Source organism: Hyla sarda, unplaced genomic scaffold (assembly GCF_029499605.1).
Source record: "Hyla sarda isolate aHylSar1 unplaced genomic scaffold, aHylSar1.hap1 scaffold_188, whole genome shotgun sequence".
NCBI classification, from domain to species: domain Eukaryota; kingdom Metazoa; phylum Chordata; class Amphibia; order Anura; family Hylidae; genus Hyla; species Hyla sarda.
This window is the reverse complement of record NW_026608532.1, coordinates 271,851-286,278: the sequence shown is the minus strand read 5'-3', so window position 1 is coordinate 286,278 and position 14,428 is coordinate 271,851. Positions and strand designations below refer to the sequence as shown.

At 46.0% G+C, this 14,428-nt stretch overlaps 6 non-coding genes across 6 annotated transcripts; all 6 read right to left on the bottom strand.

Moving 5' to 3' along the window:
- Positions 1–1,937: 1,937 nt before the first annotated feature.
- LOC130315533 (U2 spliceosomal RNA) lies at positions 1,938–2,128 on the bottom strand. Its single transcript, XR_008863011.1, has one exon. It is a non-coding gene; the product is annotated as a U2 spliceosomal RNA (small nuclear RNA).
- Positions 2,129–4,211: 2,083 nt separating this feature from the next.
- LOC130315532 (U2 spliceosomal RNA) lies at positions 4,212–4,402 on the bottom strand. The gene has a single exon (XR_008863010.1). It is a non-coding gene; the product is annotated as a U2 spliceosomal RNA (small nuclear RNA).
- Positions 4,403–6,537: 2,135 nt separating this feature from the next.
- On the bottom strand, positions 6,538–6,728 carry LOC130315531 (U2 spliceosomal RNA). Its single transcript, XR_008863009.1, has one exon. It is a non-coding gene; the product is annotated as a U2 spliceosomal RNA (small nuclear RNA).
- Positions 6,729–8,825: 2,097 nt separating this feature from the next.
- On the bottom strand, positions 8,826–9,016 carry LOC130315530 (U2 spliceosomal RNA). The gene has a single exon (XR_008863008.1). It is a non-coding gene; the product is annotated as a U2 spliceosomal RNA (small nuclear RNA).
- Positions 9,017–11,109: 2,093 nt separating this feature from the next.
- On the bottom strand, positions 11,110–11,300 carry LOC130315528 (U2 spliceosomal RNA). Its single transcript, XR_008863007.1, has one exon. It is a non-coding gene; the product is annotated as a U2 spliceosomal RNA (small nuclear RNA).
- A 2,083-nt stretch (positions 11,301–13,383) lies between these two features.
- LOC130315527 (U2 spliceosomal RNA) lies at positions 13,384–13,574 on the bottom strand. Its single transcript, XR_008863006.1, has one exon. It is a non-coding gene; the product is annotated as a U2 spliceosomal RNA (small nuclear RNA).
- Between the last annotated feature and the right edge of the window lie 854 nt (positions 13,575–14,428).

Sequence of the window (14,428 nt, the reverse complement as noted above, 5' to 3'; positions counted from 1 at the left end):
CATTATTGCTAAGCAGCAAGACAGGGGCCCATTGCACTCCCACGGGGCCTTTTTAAATGCAATCCATAACCCGGATTTGCCAGGAACCCTTCTTACTCCTCCTACTTGCATGTGACACTGGGCTTAGGATCTGCATAGGAAACACACACACAAGCACACACCTACCTTTGTTGCCTGCAGATGCCTCCTTGGCTGTCCCCAAACGGTATCAAACCAACACCCACGGGAAGCTGTAAGCATAGAGGACATGCCTGCACCCCATTGGACTTACCTGTGTGGGTTAAACCCGGGTTATTTGACAACCTATGGCGGTGATGGTTCTGCTCAGGCAGAGCAGTGCTGATGCTCCTCATAAAGCTGTCGCTGCTGTGAAGGTTCTAGGTGACATCACAAATCCCTATGGTTACATACACAACAAAGCTGGGTTGTTGTTGTTTACACTCTGCAAGGCCTGTGGAAGTGAGTGACATCATAGCACTGTAGTTCTGAGGGTTCTAGATGGATGCAACAATCTCCTGTTGCTTCTATGAAGGCCATAATAGACGACATCACCAAACAGCTCCATAGTCACATACACAGCAAAGGAGAGATGTTGTTTACACCTAGTGATGTCAGTGGTATTGAGTGACATCACAGCACAGTGCTAAGGCTCCTGGGCCTGGACACAGCAGCGGCTGCAATATCTCAACGGAGAATACGTTTATATATATGTGTGTGTGTGCGCGTATATATATATATATATATATATATATATATATATATATATATTTCTCCGCCGAAATCACTTTTAAACCCATTTCCACCTTTTTTTCCCTTCTCTTCCTCTTACTTTTTTTTCACGTTTTTTTACGTTTTTCTCCTTTTCGCCTCTTTTCTGGGCGTATTATTCTTCTTTTTCTTCTTTTTTTTCGTCTAATGCATACCCCATCAGTGCAGCAATGCTTATTCAATACCGCCAGCAGATGGAGACACTGGGGGATAATTTTCTAAGGATTTATACTGATTTTTCCTGTCTGAATTTGTCGCACAGAAAGTTGCAGGCCAAATATGTGTGACATTTCTGCGACTTTAGCTTCTAGAGCATTTTTACAACATTATACATAGGTGCTGAATACATAAAAAGCGACTGTTCAGCGACAGACAAGTCGCATCGGCTGAAAGTAGGCCAGAATGTCAGTCCATGTTGGAGCAGGTTTAGATACAGTCTAAAGCATAGATCTCAAAGTCTGTGCACAGAATTTAGCAAGGGCCTCGCACCTTCTGATGCATCAGGTAGGTGCACAATAGCATAGCCTAACCCTCTGTACTTTGGTCTATATTGATGCGGGACATAGACAGCCAGCTGATGACCGATCCATTAGTGCAATGGATGGCTGGAAGCATTTGTCTTTGCCTTTGCAATACCACAGAAGCAATGCATGGTCAATGTACAGCAATGACACACCTGTGTGAACAGCCAGGAGACCCCCCCCCCCCCATGTTATGTTACATAGTTACATAGTTAGTACGGTCGAAAAAAGACATATGTCCATCAAGTTCAACCAGGGAATTAAGGGGTAGGGGTGTGGCGCGATATTGGGGAAGGGATGAGATTTTATATTTCTTCATAAGCATTAATCTTATTTTGTCAATTAGGAACATTCAGCACCCACCCGCTATCAAGGCAGCTGCCTATCATGTCATGCCCTACCTGCACAGGTGTGCTGGCTACTCAAATGATCCAATTAAGGAGGCCATTTAGTCAGCAGCAGCAGAAGTCCTGTGCCTGGACGCTCCAACAGCGGCCAGACACAAGCAGAAGCAGAAGCAGCAGCAGCACCACCTTTTGTTTTTTGGCTGCAGCAGCAGCAGCAGCAAGGCCCACAGGGCTGGCTAGCTGGCTAGCCAGCAAGCAGGTAGCAATGAAAGTAGGAATCTTTCTTTTTAACCCTGTAAGGGGGTGGTGCACTGTACCCGAAGATACTGCCATATCGGGTCAATGCATAGGGCGACGGAAGCAAGCTTCGAAATCGGCCCCCGTTCTCAAAAATCCATTTAATATATGGTCCCCAGATAGGGGACGTATCAGATATTAAACTGATAAGAACAGATACTACACTTGATCTTAGCCAAAAGGCCGAGAAGCGATAACCGTGAAAGGGGCGGGCCCAACAAGGTCCCCTTCATGGGCACTATCACTGCTTGCTGTCAGGGAGGCTGCCAGACAATTTTCCATGCACACTCTGGGCTGGGGGGCAGTCAACCACCAGTACACACAGCAGAACCTAAACCCATACAATTATTGCTAAGCAGCAAGACAGGGGCCCATTGCACTCCCACGGGGCCTTTTTAAATGCAATCCATAACCCGGATTTGCCAGGAACCCTTCTTACTCCTCCTACTTGCATGTGACACTGGGCTTAGGATCTGCATAGGAAACACACACACAAGCACACACCTACCTTTGTTGCCTGCAGATGCCTCCTTGGCTGTCCCCAAACGGTATCAAACCAACACCCACGGGAAGCTGTAAGCATAGAGGACATGCCTGCACCCCATTGGACTTACCTGTGTGGGTTAAACCCGGGTTATTTGACAACCTATGGCGGTGATGGTTCTGCTCAGGCAGAGCAGTGCTGATGCTCCTCATAAAGCTGTCGCTGCTGTGAAGGTTCTAGGTGACATCACAAATCCCTATGGTTACATACACAACAAAGCTGGGTTGTTGTTGTTTACACTCTGCAAGGCCTGTGGAAGTGAGTGACATCATAGCACTGTAGTTCTGAGGGTTCTAGATGGATGCAACAATCTCCTGTTGCTTCTATGAAGGCCATAATAGACGACATCACCAAACAGCTCCATAGTCACATACACAGCAAAGGAGAGATGTTGTTTACACCTAGTGATGTCAGTGGTATTGAGTGACATCACAGCACAGTGCTAAGGCTCCTGGGCCTGGACACAGCAGCGGCTGCAATATCTCAACGGAGAATACGTTTATATATATGTGTGTGTGTGCGCGTATATATATATATATATATATATATATATATATATATATATTTCTCCGCCGAAATCACTTTTAAACCCATTTCCACCTTTTTTTCCCTTCTCTTCCTCTTACTTTTTTTTCACGTTTTTTTACGTTTTTCTCCTTTTCGCCTCTTTTCTGGGTGTATTATTCTTCTTTTTCTTCTTTTTTTTCGTCTAATGCATACCCCATCAGTGCAGCAATGCTTATTCAATACCGCCAGCAGATGGAGACACTGGGGGATAATTTTCTAAGGATTTATACTGATTTTTCCTGTCTGAATTTGTCGCACAGAAAGTTGCAGGCCAAATATGTGTGACATTTCTGCGACTTTAGCTTCTAGAGCATTTTTACAACATTATACATAGGTGCTGAATACATAAAAAGCGACTGTTCAGCGACAGACAAGTCGCATCGGCTGAAAGTAGGCCAGAATGTCAGTCCATGTTGGAGCAGGTTTAGATACAGTCTAAAGCATAGATCTCAAAGTCTGTGCACAGAATTTAGCAAGGGCCTCGCACCTTCTGATGCATCAGGTAGGTGCACAATAGCATAGCCTAACCCTCTGTACTTTGGTCTATATTGATGCGGGACATAGACAGCCAGCTGATGACCAATCCATTAGTGCAATGGATGGCTGGAAGCATTTGTCTTTGCCTTTGCAATACCACAGAAGCAATGCATGGTCAATGTACAGCAATGACACACCTGTGTGAACAGCCAGGAGACCCCCCCCCCCCCATGTTATGTTACATAGTTACATAGTTAGTACGGTCGAAAAAAGACATATGTCCATCAAGTTCAACCAGGGAATTAAGGGGTAGGGGTGTGGCGCGATATTGGGGAAGGGATGAGATTTTATATTTCTTCATAAGCATTAATCTTATTTTGTCAATTAGGAACATTCAGCACCCACCCGCTATCAAGGCAGCTGCCTATCATGTCATGCCCTACCTGCACAGGTGTGCTGGCTACTCAAATGATCCAATTAAGGAGGCCATTTAGTCAGCAGCAGCAGAAGTCCTGTGCCTGGACGCTCCAACAGCGGCCAGACACAAGCAGAAGCAGAAGCAGCAGCAGCACCACCTTTTGTTTTTTGGCTGCAGCAGCAGCAGCAGCAAGGCCCACAGGGCTGGCTAGCTGGCTAGCCAGCAAGCAGGTAGCAATGAAAGTAGGAATCTTTCTTTTTAACCCTGTAAGGGGGTGGTGCACTGTACCCGAAGATACTGCCATATCGGGTCAATGCATAGGGCGACGGAAGCAAGCTTCGAAATCGGCCCCCGTTCTCAAAAATCCATTTAATATATGGTCCCCAGATAGGGGACGTATCAGATATTAAACTGATAAGAACAGATACTACACTTGATCTTAGCCAAAAGGCCGAGAAGCGATAACCGTGAAAGGGGCGGGCCCAACAAGGTCCCCTTCATGGGCACTATCACTGCTTGCTGTCAGGGAGGCTGCCAGACAATTTTCCATGCACACTCTGGGCTGGGGGGCAGTCAACCACCAGTACACACAGCAGAACCTAAACCCATACCATTATTGCTAAGCAGCAAGACAGGGGCCCATTGCACTCCCACGGGGCCTTTTTAAATGCAATCCATAACCCGGATTTGCCAGGAACCCTTCTTACTCCTCCTACTTGCATGTGACACTGGGCTTAGGATCTGCATAGGAAACACACACACAAGCACACACCTACCTTTGTTGCCTGCAGATGCCTCCTTGGCTGTCCCCAAACGGTATCAAACCAACACCCACGGGAAGCTGTAAGCATAGAGGACATGCCTGCACCCCATTGGACTTACCTGTGTGGGTTAAACCCGGGTTATTTGACAACCTATGGCGGTGATGGTTCTGCTCAGGCAGAGCAGTGCTGATGCTCCTCATAAAGCTGTCGCTGCTGTGAAGGTTCTAGGTGACATCACAAATCCCTATGGTTACATACACAACAAAGCTGGGTTGTTGTTGTTTACACTCTGCAAGGCCTGTGGAAGTGAGTGACATCATAGCACTGTAGTTCTGAGGGTTCTAGATGGATGCAACAATCTCCTGTTGCTTCTATGAAGGCCATAATAGACGACATCACCAAACAGCTCCATAGTCACATACACAGCAAAGGAGAGATGTTGTTTACACCTAGTGATGTCAGTGGTATTGAGTGACATCACAGCACAGTGCTAAGGCTCCTGGGCCTGGACACAGCAGCGGCTGCAATATCTCAACGGAGAATACGTTTATATATATAGATAGATAGTAGTAGTTAGAGATATATATATATATATATATATATATATTATATATATATATATATATACATATATATATATATATATATATATATATATATATATTTCTCCGCCGAAATCACTTTTAAACCCATTTCCACCTTTTTTTCCCTTCTCTTCCTCTTACTTTTTTTTCACGTTTTTTTACGTTTTTCTCCTTTTCGCCTCTTTTCTGGGCGTATTATTCTTCTTTTTCTTCTTTTTTTTCGTCTAATGCATACCCCATCAGTGCAGCAATGCTTATTCAATACCGCCAGCAGATGGAGACACTGGGGGATAATTTTCTAAGGATTTATACTGATTTTTCCTGTCTGAATTTGTCGCACAGAAAGTTGCAGGCCAAATATGTGTGACATTTCTGCGACTTTAGCTTCTAGAGCATTTTTACAACATTATACATAGGTGCTGAATACATAAAAAGCGACTGTTCAGCGACAGACAAGTCGCATCGGCTGAAAGTAGGCCAGAATGTCAGTCCATGTTGGAGCAGGTTTAGATACAGTCTAAAGCATAGATCTCAAAGTCTGTGCACAGAATTTAGCAAGGGCCTCGCACCTTCTGATGCATCAGGTAGGTGCACAATAGCATAGCCTAACCCTCTGTACTTTGGTCTATATTGATGCGGGACATAGACAGCCAGCTGATGACCAATCCATTAGTGCAATGGATGGCTGGAAGCATTTGTCTTTGCCTTTGCAATACCACAGAAGCAATGCATGGTCAATGTACAGCAATGACACACCTGTGTGAACAGCCAGGAGACCCCCCCCCCCCCCATGTTATGTTACATAGTTACATAGTTAGTACGGTCGAAAAAAGACATATGTCCATCAAGTTCAACCAGGGAATTAAGGGGTAGGGGTGTGGCGCGATATTGGGGAAGGGATGAGATTTTATATTTCTTCATAAGCATTAATCTTATTTTGTCAATTAGGAACATTCAGCACCCACCCGCTATCAAGGCAGCTGCCTATCATGTCATGCCCTACCTGCACAGGTGTGCTGGCTACTCAAATGATCCAATTAAGGAGGCCATTTAGTCAGCAGCAGCAGAAGTCCTGTGCCTGGACGCTCCAACAGCGGCCAGACACAAGCAGAAGCAGAAGCAGCAGCAGCACCACCTTTTGTTTTTTGGCTGCAGCAGCAGCAGCAGCAAGGCCCACAGGGCTGGCTAGCTGGCTAGCCAGCAAGCAGGTAGCAATGAAAGTAGGAATCTTTCTTTTTAACCCTGTAAGGGGGTGGTGCACTGTACCCGAAGATACTGCCATATCGGGTCAATGCATAGGGCGACGGAAGCAAGCTTCGAAATCGGCCCCCGTTCTCAAAAATCCATTTAATATATGGTCCCCAGATAGGGGACGTATCAGATATTAAACTGATAAGAACAGATACTACACTTGATCTTAGCCAAAAGGCCGAGAAGCGATAACCGTGAAAGGGGCGGGCCCAACAAGGTCCCCTTCATGGGCACTATCACTGCTTGCTGTCAGGGAGGCTGCCAGACAATTTTCCATGCACACTCTGGGCTGGGGGGCAGTCAACCACCAGTACACACAGCAGAACCTAAACCCATACCATTATTGCTAAGCAGCAAGACAGGGGCCCATTGCACTCCCACGGGGCCTTTTTAAATGCAATCCATAACCCGGATTTGCCAGGAACCCTTCTTACTCCTCCTACTTGCATGTGACACTGGGCTTAGGATCTGCATAGGAAACACACACACAAGCACACACCTACCTTTGTTGCCTGCAGATGCCTCCTTGGCTGTCCCCAAACGGTATCAAACCAACACCCACGGGAAGCTGTAAGCATAGAGGACATGCCTGCACCCCATTGGACTTACCTGTGTGGGTTAAACCCGGGTTATTTGACAACCTATGGCGGTGATGGTTCTGCTCAGGCAGAGCAGTGCTGATGCTCCTCATAAAGCTGTCGCTGCTGTGAAGGTTCTAGGTGACATCACAAATCCCTATGGTTACATACACAACAAAGCTGGGTTGTTGTTGTTTACACTCTGCAAGGCCTGTGGAAGTGAGTGACATCATAGCACTGTAGTTCTGAGGGTTCTAGATGGATGCAACAATCTCCTGTTGCTTCTATGAAGGCCATAATAGACGACATCACCAAACAGCTCCATAGTCACATACACAGCAAAGGAGAGATGTTGTTTACACCTAGTGATGTCAGTGGTATTGAGTGACATCACAGCACAGTGCTAAGGCTCCTGGGCCTGGACACAGCAGCGGCTGCAATATCTCAACGGAGAATACGTTTATATATATGTGTGTGTGTGCGCGTATATATATATATATATATATATATATATATATATATATATATATATATATATATTTCTCCGCCGAAATCACTTTTAAACCCATTTCCACCTTTTTTTCCCTTCTCTTCCTCTTACTTTTTTTTCACGTTTTTTTACGTTTTTCTCCTTTTCGCCTCTTTTCTGGGCGTATTATTCTTCTTTTTCTTCTTTTTTTTCGTCTAATGCATACCCCATCAGTGCAGCAATGCTTATTCAATACCGCCAGCAGATGGAGACACTGGGGGATAATTTTCTAAGGATTTATACTGATTTTTCCTGTCTGAATTTGTCGCACAGAAAGTTGCAGGCCAAATATGTGTGACATTTCTGCGACTTTAGCTTCTAGAGCATTTTTACAACATTATACATAGGTGCTGAATACATAAAAAGCGACTGTTCAGCGACAGACAAGTCGCATCGGCTAAAAGTAGGCCAGAATGTCAGTCCATGTTGGAGCAGGTTTAGATACAGTCTAAAGCATAGATCTCAAAGTCTGTGCACAGAATTTAGCAAGGGCCTCGCACCTTCTGATGCATCAGGTAGGTGCACAATAGCATAGCCTAACCCTCTGTACTTTGGTCTATATTGATGCGGGACATAGACAGCCAGCTGATGACCAATCCATTAGTGCAATGGATGGCTGGAAGCATTTGTCTTTGCCTTTGCAATACCACAGAAGCAATGCATGGTCAATGTACAGCAATGACACACCTGTGTGAACAGCCAGGAGACCCCCCCCCCCCCATGTTATGTTACATAGTTACATAGTTAGTACGGTCGAAAAAAGACATATGTCCATCAAGTTCAACCAGGGAATTAAGGGGTAGGGGTGTGGCGCGATATTGGGGAAGGGATGAGATTTTATATTTCTTCATAAGCATTAATCTTATTTTGTCAATTAGGAACATTCAGCACCCACCCGCTATCAAGGCAGCTGCCTATCATGTCATGCCCTACCTGCACAGGTGTGCTGGCTACTCAAATGATCCAATTAAGGAGGCCATTTAGTCAGCAGCAGCAGAAGTCCTGTGCCTGGACGCTCCAACAGCGGCCAGACACAAGCAGAAGCAGAAGCAGCAGCAGCACCACCTTTTGTTTTTTGGCTGCAGCAGCAGCAGCAGCAAGGCCCACAGGGCTGGCTAGCTGGCTAGCCAGCAAGCAGGTAGCAATGAAAGTAGGAATCTTTCTTTTTAACCCTGTAAGGGGGTGGTGCACTGTACCCGAAGATACTGCCATATCGGGTCAATGCATAGGGCGACGGAAGCAAGCTTCGAAATCGGCCCCCGTTCTCAAAAATCCATTTAATATATGGTCCCCAGATAGGGGACGTATCAGATATTAAACTGATAAGAACAGATACTACACTTGATCTTAGCCAAAAGGCCGAGAAGCGATAACCGTGAAAGGGGCGGGCCCAACAAGGTCCCCTTCATGGGCACTATCACTGCTTGCTGTCAGGGAGGCTGCCAGACAATTTTCCATGCACACTCTGGGCTGGGGGGCAGTCAACCACCAGTACACACAGCAGAACCTAAACCCATACCATTATTGCTAAGCAGCAAGACAGGGGCCCATTGCACTCCCACGGGGCCTTTTTAAATGCAATCCATAACCCGGATTTGCCAGGAACCCTTCTTACTCCTCCTACTTGCATGTGACACTGGGCTTAGGATCTGCATAGGAAACACACACACAAGCACACACCTACCTTTGTTGCCTGCAGATGCCTCCTTGGCTGTCCCCAAACGGTATCAAACCAACACCCACGGGAAGCTGTAAGCATAGAGGACATGCCTGCACCCCATTGGACTTACCTGTGTGGGTTAAACCCGGGTTATTTGACAACCTATGGCGGTGATGGTTCTGCTCAGGCAGAGCAGTGCTGATGCTCCTCATAAAGCTGTCGCTGCTGTGAAGGTTCTAGGTGACATCACAAATCCCTATGGTTACATACACAACAAAGCTGGGTTGTTGTTGTTTACACTCTGCAAGGCCTGTGGAAGTGAGTGACATCATAGCACTGTAGTTCTGAGGGTTCTAGATGGATGCAACAATCTCCTGTTGCTTCTATGAAGGCCATAATAGACGACATTACCAAACAGCTCCATAGTCACATACACAGCAAAGGAGAGATGTTGTTTACACCTAGTGATGTCAGTGGTATTGAGTGACATCACAGCACAGTGCTAAGGCTCCTGGGCCTGGACACAGCAGCGGCTGCAATATCTCAACGGAGAATACGTTTATATATATGTGTGTGTGTGTGCGCGTATATATATATATATATATATATATATATATATATATATATATATATATTTCTCCGCCGAAATCACTTTTAAACCCATTTCCACCTTTTTTTCCCTTCTCTTCCTCTTACTTTTTTTTCACGTTTTTTTACGTTTTTCTCCTTTTCGCCTCTTTTCTGGGCGTATTATTCTTCTTTTTCTTCTTTTTTTTCGTCTAATGCATACCCCATCAGTGCAGCAATGCTTATTCAATACCGCCAGCAGATGGAGACACTGGGGGATAATTTTCTAAGGATTTATACTGATTTTTCCTGTCTGAATTTGTCGCACAGAAAGTTGCAGGCCAAATATGTGTGACATTTCTGCGACTTTAGCTTCTAGAGCATTTTTACAACATTATACATAGGTGCTGAATACATAAAAAGCGACTGTTCAGCGACAGACAAGTCGCATCGGCTGAAAGTAGGCCAGAATGTCAGTCCATGTTGGAGCAGGTTTAGATACAGTCTAAAGCATAGATCTCAAAGTCTGTGCACAGAATTTAGCAAGGGCCTCGCACCTTCTGATGCATCAGGTAGGTGCACAATAGCATAGCCTAACCCTCTGTACTTTGGTCTATATTGATGCGGGACATAGACAGCCAGCTGATGACCAATCCATTAGTGCAATGGATGGCTGGAAGCATTTGTCTTTGCCTTTGCAATACCACAGAAGCAATGCATGGTCAATGTACAGCAATGACACACCTGTGTGAACAGCCAGGAGACCCCCCCCCCCCCATGTTATGTTACATAGTTACATAGTTAGTACGGTCGAAAAAAGACATATGTCCATCAAGTTCAACCAGGGAATTAAGGGGTAGGGGTGTGGCGCGATATTGGGGAAGGGATGAGATTTTATATTTCTTCATAAGCATTAATCTTATTTTGTCAATTAGGAACATTCAGCACCCACCCGCTATCAAGGCAGCTGCCTATCATGTCATGCCCTACCTGCACAGGTGTGCTGGCTACTCAAATGATCCAATTAAGGAGGCCATTTAGTCAGCAGCAGCAGAAGTCCTGTGCCTGGACGCTCCAACAGCGGCCAGACACAAGCAGAAGCAGAAGCAGCAGCAGCACCACCTTTTGTTTTTTGGCTGCAGCAGCAGCAGCAGCAAGGCCCACAGGGCTGGCTAGCTGGCTAGCCAGCAAGCAGGTAGCAATGAAAGTAGGAATCTTTCTTTTTAACCCTGTAAGGGGGTGGTGCACTGTACCCGAAGATACTGCCATATCGGGTCAATGCATAGGGCGACGGAAGCAAGCTTCGAAATCGGCCCCCGTTCTCAAAAATCCATTTAATATATGGTCCCCAGATAGGGGACGTATCAGATATTAAACTGATAAGAACAGATACTACACTTGATCTTAGCCAAAAGGCCGAGAAGCGATAACCGTGAAAGGGGCGGGCCCAACAAGGTCCCCTTCATGGGCACTATCACTGCTTGCTGTCAGGGAGGCTGCCAGACAATTTTCCATGCACACTCTGGGCTGGGGGGCAGTCAACCACCAGTACACACAGCAGAACCTAAACCCATACCATTATTGCTAAGCAGCAAGACAGGGGCCCATTGCACTCCCACGGGGCTTTTTTAAATGCAATCCATAACCCGGATTTGCCAGGAACCCTTCTTACTCCTCCTACTTGCATGTGACACTGGGCTTAGGATCTGCATAGGAAACACACACACAAGCACACACCTACCTTTGTTGCCTGCAGATGCCTCCTTGGCTGTCCCCAAACGGTATCAAACCAACACCCACGGGAAGCTGTAAGCATAGAGGACATGCCTGCACCCCATTGGACTTACCTGTGTGGGTTAAACCCGGGTTATTTGACAACCTATGGCGGTGATGGTTCTGCTCAGGCAGAGCAGTGCTGATGCTCCTCATAAAGCTGTCGCTGCTGTGAAGGTTCTAGGTGACATCACAAATCCCTATGGTTACATACACAACAAAGCTGGGTTGTTGTTGTTTACACTCTGCAAGGCCTGTGGAAGTGAGTGACATCATAGCACTGTAGTTCTGAGGGTTCTAGATGGATGCAACAATCTCCTGTTGCTTCTATGAAGGCCATAATAGACGACATCACCAAACAGCTCCATAGTCACATACACAGCAAAGGAGAGATGTTGTTTACACCTAGTGATGTCAGTGGTATTGAGTGACATCACAGCACAGTGCTAAGGCTCCTGGGCCTGGACACAGCAGCGGCTGCAATATCTCAACGGAGAATACGTTTATATATATGTGTGTGTGTGCGCGTATATATATATATATATATATATATATATATATATATATATTTCTCCGCCGAAATCACTTTTAAACCCATTTCCACCTTTTTTTCCCTTCTCTTCCTCTTACTTTTTTTTCACGTTTTTTTACGTTTTTCTCCTTTTCGCCTCTTTTCTGGGCGTATTATTCTTCTTTTTCTTCTTTTTTTTCGTCTAATGCATACCCCATCAGTGCAGCAATGCTTATTCAATACCGCCAGCAGATGGAGACACTGGGGGATAATTTTCTAAGGATTTATGCTGATTTTTCCTGTCTGAATTTGTCGCACAGAAAGTTGCAGGCCAAATATGTGTGACATTTCTGCGACTTTAGCTTCTAGAGCATTTTTACAACATTATACATAGGTGCTGAATACATAAAAAGCGACTGTTCAGCGACAGACAAGTCGCATCGGCTGAAAGTAGGCCAGAATGTCAGTCCATGTTGGAGCAGGTTTAGATACAGTCTAAAGCATAGATCTCAAAGTCTGTGCACAGAATTTAGCAAGGGCCTCGCACCTTCTGATGCATCAGGTAGGTGCACAATAGCATAGCCTAACCCTCTGTACTTTGGTCTATATTGATGCGGGACATAGACAGCCAGCTGATGACCAATCCATTAGTGCAATCGATGGCTGGAAGCATTTGTCTTTGCCTTTGCAATACCACAGAAGCAATGCATGGTCAATGTACAGCAATGACACACCTGTGTGAACAGCCAGGAGACCCCCCCCCCCCCATGTTATGTTACATAGTTACATAGTTAGTACGGTCGAAAAAAGACATATGTCCATCAAGTTCAACCAGGGAATTAAGGGGTAGGGGTGTGGCGCGATATTGGGGAAGGGATGAGATTTTATATTTCTTCATAAGCATTAATCTTATTTTGTCAATTAGGAACATTCAGCACCCACCCGCTATCAAGGCAGCTGCCTATCATGTCATGCCCTACCTGCACAGGTGTGCTGGCTACTCAAATGATCCAATTAAGGAGGCCATTTAGTCAGCAGCAGCAGAAGTCCTGTGCCTGGACGCTCCAACAGCGGCCAGACACAAGCAGAAGCAGAAGCAGCAGCAGCACCACCTTTTGTTTTTTGGCTGCAGCAGCAGCAGCAGCAAGGCCCACAGGGCTGGCTAGCTGGCTAGCCAGCAAGCAGGTAGCAATGAAAGTAGGAATCTTTCTTTTTAACCCTGTAAGGGGGTGGTGCACTGTACCCGAAGATACTGCCATATCGGGTCAATGCATAGGGCGACGGAAGCAAGCTTCGAAATCGGCCCCCGTTCTCAAAAATCCATTTAATATATGGTCCCCAGATAGGGGACGTATCAGATATTAAACTGATAAGAACAGATACTACACTTGATCTTAGCCAAAAGGCCGAGAAGCGATAACCGTGAAAGGGGCGGGCCCAACAAGGTCCCCTTCATGGGCACTATCACTGCTTGCTGTCAGGGAGGCTGCCAGACAATTTTCCATGCACACTCTGGGCTGGGGGGCAGTCAACCACCAGTACACACAGCAGAACCTAAACCCATACCATTATTGCTAAGCAGCAAGACAGGGGCCCATTGCACTCCCACGGGGCCTTTTTAAATGCAATCCATAACCCGGATTTGCCAGGAACCCTTCTTACTCCTCCTACTTGCATGTGACACTGGGCTTAGGATCTGCATAGGAAACACACACACAAGCACACACCTACCTTTGTTGCCTGCAGATGCCTCCTTGGCTGTCCCCAAACGGTATCAAACCAACACCCACGGGAAGCTGTAAGCATAGAGGACATGCCTGCACCCCATTGGACTTACCTGTGTGGGTTAAACCCGGGTTATTTGACAACCTATGGCGGTGATGGTTCTGCTCAGGCAGAGCAGTGCTGATGCTCCTCATAAAGCTGTCGCTGCTGTGAAGGTTCTAGGTGACATCACAAATCCCTATGGTTACATACACAACAAAGCTGGGTTGTTGTTGTTTACACTCTGCAAGGCCTGTGGAAGTGAGTGACATCATAGCACTGTAGTTCTGAGGGTTCTAGATGGATGCAACAATCTCCTGTTGCTTCTATGAAGGCCATAATAGACGACATCACCAAACAGCTCCATAGTCACATACACAGCAAAGGAGAGATGTTGTTTACACCTAGTGATGTCAGTGGTATTGAGTGACATCACAGCACAGTGCTAAGGCTCCTGGGCCTGGACACAGCAGCGGCTGCAATATCTCAACGGAGAATACGTTTATAT